We start from the raw sequence: 6,000 nt of genomic DNA, 5'->3' as shown, positions 1-6,000 counted from the left end.
ATAAGGAATATAAGTTATATTTTATATTAATTATTTTTTTATAAGTCCTTAAGAAATATAATAGTATTATTAATAATAAAAAAGAAATTTTAATTTCTTTTTTAAAATTATCTATAAAAAAAGCTTATATATAATAAAATTAAATTTTTTATTAATATTATAATTAAATTAAAAAAAATTAAAAAAAAATTATAATTAAAAATTAAAAATTTAATTTATATTAATTAATTAAATTATATATTTAATTTAATAATCTATAAAGCTTTATTAAATAATATTTTTTATAACTTATTATAAGTACTTTTAATACCTTTATTAAGCTTATAAATTACCTTAATAAGGTTATTTTAGTTATATTTAAAGTTATATTAATAAGTATTAATTATATTATTTTAATTATTTAATTAAACATCTTTATAAAAATTATTATAATTTTCTTATTAATATATTATTAATATTTAATTAATTATAACGTAATTTATTTATTAGTTATTATTAATTATAATTAATCCTTTATTAATAAAAATAATATAAATAATATTAGCCTCTTTAAGTAATTAAAAATGAAAAAAATAATTTAAATATTAATATTAAAATAGAGCTATTATATAAAATAGTTAGATATTAATTATTTTAATTAATTAAAATATAAGATATATATTATAAATAAAGTTAGTTTTAATATATTATTAAAGCTATTAATAATTATATAAATAAACCTTATTAATCGTTAGGCTATAAGTATAAAGCTTTTATTATTAAAATTACTTAGATATTAATTAAGTTATTTTAATATTTATTTTAAGTAATATAAAGTAATAAAATAATAATTAAATATAATTTAATTTTAATTTAGAACTTAATATTATTGAATTTTATATATATTTTTATATTTAAGTCTTTTTTTATATAATTAAATTGATAAAATTATTTTTTATTATACTTTTAATATATATTTAATTATATATATATTATGGTATTTTTTATAATCTTTTCTTATAATCTTATAGCATTTTTTTATTTATATTTATATATTTTATAAATATTCTTTAAGCTTTTATATATTATATTTTATTTAGCTTTTTTTATTTAATATAATATTAGGTTTTATTTCTTATTTATTAGGTTTATTTTAAGCTTTAATTAATCTTTTATTATATTATTACTCTTTTTATAATTATATTATACTTTTATTAATTATATATAAAATATATTATATATATAATAATATCTTTTTAATATATTTAAGATATAAGCTTATTTCTTATATTTATTAAAAATCTTAGCTTATATAAATTATATAATTAATTTAATATATTTAAACCTTTAGTCTTTTGTTATTTTCTTTATATTTTTATATTATTAACATTATTATTAAAATTCTTATTATTTATATATTAATATGAGCTAAGATATATATATTATATATTTAATTAAATAAGTTTAATTAATTAAACCGATAGATATTTTTTTACTATTAAGTCTAGCGCTAATATTTTTTAAAATTCATCTCTAATATTAACTCTAAGAATTAATCCCTCTAAGTATACTTATAATACTAATAAGCTTTATTTCTTATTATTATTATACCTATAGCTAAATAACTAGATCCTAGCTAGCTATAAGACTTCTTTAATTTTTTTAATTAATATTATTTTTTATAACTTATTATAAATACTTTTAATATCTTTATAAAGCTTATAAATTACCTTAGTAAATTTATATTAATTATATTAAAAGTTATATTAATTAGTATTTTATTATTAAAATTATTATTAAAATTATTATTATTTATATATTTATATATGCTAAGATATATATATTATATATTTTACTAGATAAGTTTAATTAATTAAACCTATAGACTTCTATTCACCGCTAAGTCTAGCGCTAAGCCTTAGTGCTAATATTTTTTAGGTTTATAGAACTCTAATATTAACTCTAAGAACTAATCCCTCTAAAATAAACCTATAATGCTAATAACTTTTATTTCCTACTATTACGCTTATAGCTATATAGCTAGATCTTAGCTAACTATAAGGTAAATAGTTATTCAATGCACTATATAAAGGTTATTTTTTCTATATTAGGGTTATCTACTAATTTATTTTAGGTGCCCTAAGAAAAAGATAATAAAAGTAGCTGGCTTTTAAGCCTCTAATTTTTCATGTTTTTATAAGTAAAACTATTTTATTATTACTTATAGTAATAAAAGCAAAAAAACTTAAAAATAATGTAAGTTATTTAGCTTACCTTATATACTTATATATATTAATTTAATTACGAATAGAAGATAACCTAGAATATACCCCCATTTTAAGAGAGGATTTTTTTAATCCTTTGATTAGGGAAAAACGCCTTAAATAAAAATTCTCTTAATAGACCTATTTAGAGAAGGGTTTATATTTTATGCTTAAAAATAACCTATCTTTTCGGCTTATTAATAGTAAAATATTTTAAGCGCTATTATATTATTATAATAAGAATTTTCTTTTTTTTCGTTTACTCTTTTTAATTAGGATTTTATTAATTAATTATTCTTAGTAATTCCCTTATTAAAAATAGGTAGAATTTTAAAAGCTTTTTAGAAGATACTTTTAAAATATCTTTATTTTAATTTAATTCGCAATTAAAAAACAATATTTAAAGTCTTAGGACTTTTTCTCTTACTTTTAACATTTAGTCTTCTAATAGGTAGAATTCCTTCTTAAGGATTATTTTAGCCTATATTTCTTCTAACTTTATATATAAATATAAGGTTATTAGTAAGTTAATTAACCCTTATTTAATCTAATAAAAATATTAATAATTAATAGGGTTTAATAAGCTAAAAGAAGCTTATATAGGGTTATATATATATAACTAATTTAAAGATACCTTAAAGGAATTTCTTATTATTACGCGGCGTAATATTTTTAGGTAAGCATAGTTATTTCTTTATAAGTTTATTTTTTATAATTTATACCTTATTATTATTATTATTATTATTATAGTAATAAGTAATAAATTAGTATTTTTTTTAAATATATAAGGTTATAATTAATGTTTATTAGTATTACTTGAGCTAATATAGTAAATAATAATTATTTTTTAAATACCTTTAAAGCTATTTCTTAATAAAGTTTTAAATAAGAATTTAATTATAATATTTACGATATTAATTATATCCTTAATATTATTATATAAGATATATTAAGAGAATACCTTAATACTAATTTTTCTTCTTTATTAACCTATATAAATAATTTATCTATAAGGGAAAATTTAGAAGATAATAATTATATAGCCCTAGGGTTTAATAATAAGTTTTCTATTTAATTAAGGCTATTTTATTTATAACTAATTTTTATAGCCCTTATTACTTAATTATATTAAATTATTACTATTATTAAATATAATAATACTATAAAAAAGGTTTTTTTAAAAGGTATTAGATATATAAAAGAAAAAAAATAAATTACCTTTTAATTTTAATATATAATCTATTCTATTAAATAATTTTAACCCTCTTTTATTAATAACTTATACTAATTTATTTATAGATAATATAACTAGGTAGAATTCTACTTATAATATAATTTATATAACCCTTATTTTTAAAGAGGTTATTAATTATATTATAAAAATAGATTCTGCTAATAAATTAAAAGCTATTACTTTTAATAACTTTAATTAAGCTACTTTAAAAGACTTAGAATTAATTTTTAGGGTCTTTTTTAAAGCCTTAATTAAACTCTAAGATTAGGTATATATATTAATGCCTCGAGGGTTATTATATATATATAACCTATATAATAACCTTAAAAAGCTTAAAGAGGGCTTTTTAAGAAGGTCTAAAGAGGAAGGAGAAATAAGTAAATTAACCCTTATATCTTTTTAATTTTTACTAATTTATTTATAAGAATATTACTATCGCTATTATTTAGCTATTTCTAAGGGTCTAAAAAAACTAAGAAAATATTTTCCTAAAAAAATAGATTATAGCTCTCTTTTAACTTATAAGTAAGTTTTTTTCTTTATTATATATTAATAAGAAAAAATATATATTAACTTTTATTATAAGGCTTATATCCTTATAACCCTATTAGACCCTAGGTTTAAAATAGCCTATTTTAAACCACTAGGTTACTTTTATTATTATTCTAGTATAGATAATAATATTAAGGAATTATTTAAAGGGGAATATAAAAGGTATATTATTTTTATTATTTCTTTACTTACTAATAATTAAAATATATTAATTATAATTATAATTATAGGGTTAAAGCGGAAAAAGGCTATTTAGAGCTGAATCTATTAATTAATGAGTTAAATAGCGAATTTACTTATTAAAGCCTTAATAGTAGCCTTTTAGAGGAAATTAACTCTAATAAGGAATTATATACTAATAATATAGATAAATTTAAGGAATATAATACCTATTTAAATAAAAATAGGGTTAAAAGAGAAATAAATCTAACCCTAACCCTTATTATTATGTTTTTTTATTTTTACTTATTAATATACTAATTTATATTAATAAGAAAACCTATTATAATAATAAAAAACTAATTCTAATAGATTTCTTATTTTAAGTATATTAACTCGGTATTATTTAGCTATTCTTATTACTTTTATTTCTATAGAGAGGATTTTCTCTATTTCTAGTAATATTATTACTAGAAATAAAAATAGAATTTCTTTTAGCTTAATTAGATAACTTATTTTATTAAAAAGCTAGAAAGTTTAAGATAAAGATAGCCTAATTAGGCTAATAGATAATAAAAGTAAGGGTAAAGATACTTAGAAGGAGCTAAAAGGCAAGGAAAGGGCTAATTTTATTAATAAGGAGGCTATTAAGATTAAAGAAAAACCCTCTGAGGAGGAAGGTAATTATATTTAGCTTTTACTTATATAATAAATTTCTTACCTTATACTTATTAGTTTATTCTTACTCTATATATAATCCTTATTATTATAGTATTTTTTTTATCTTAAAAGCTATTATTTTACCCTAATTATAACTACTTTTATATTAAAGATATATAAAGTATATAATTAAGCTATTTAGGAATTAATATTTTCTAATAAATTATAATATAATTAGCTTAATACTTAAAACTATATAAAAAATATTATTTAAAGGGAGCAAAGGTCTACCTTATATATATATTTTTATTATTATATAAGCGCCTAAAAAACGGTAAGAGAAAATAAAATAAGTAATTTTTTAGGAGAAGATACTTTAAAGGCTCTAATTAAAGCTTTAAAAAAGGGTATTTTCAAATAAATTATAACCCTTTTAATAAGCTAATTAAAATTAAGATAAAATATATATTATATAGCATAATAAAAAGGGTTTTTATAAATAATTTCTTTATTATATAATCTAATAGATTAGCTAGGATAATAATAAAATACGTAATTTAAGAGAGAAAATACTCTTAAAGATTAAATTAAAGCTTTTTAAAAATTAAGATATAATAAAATTAATAATTACCTATATAGGCTAATTAAAAATAAAATAAAATATATTATAACTAAGGGCTAGTTAATAGTATTCTTTAAAGTTATATATGTTATATAATATTTCCTAATTAAGCCTATAAAGCTATTTTTAGTAATTTTCCTTATTTTTAAGGTAACTAAATACTTAACTTTTTAGTCTAACTAATAAGTCTTAGTCTTAGTCTTAGTCTAACTAAGACTAAAATAGCCTAACTAAATCAAGGGCTTAACTAGACAAAAGTGAATTAATCATAGGCCTAACTAGACTAAAGTGAATAAATCAGACCCTTGACTAAGACTAAAGTGACTAAATCACAACGGGTCCTCATACATGTACGACCGGCCGTACAAATAAGATCACGTGATATATCATACGGCCGGTCGTACAAATAAGATCCGTTATGTAAGCCCGCCAAAGTGCGTGAGTGAGAGATCCTCTCCTTCATCTAATGAAGCAGCTGTGATGCATCAAATTGAACATAGTGAGTGATTCAGTAGGGATGTAGCTATTCA

Source organism: Fusarium solani, assembly GCF_023522795.1.
Source record: "Fusarium solani strain SB1 chromosome Unknown bctg00000002, whole genome shotgun sequence".
NCBI classification, from domain to species: Eukaryota; Fungi; Ascomycota; class Sordariomycetes; order Hypocreales; family Nectriaceae; genus Fusarium; species Fusarium solani.
Note: the sequence above shows the minus strand (reverse complement) of the source record.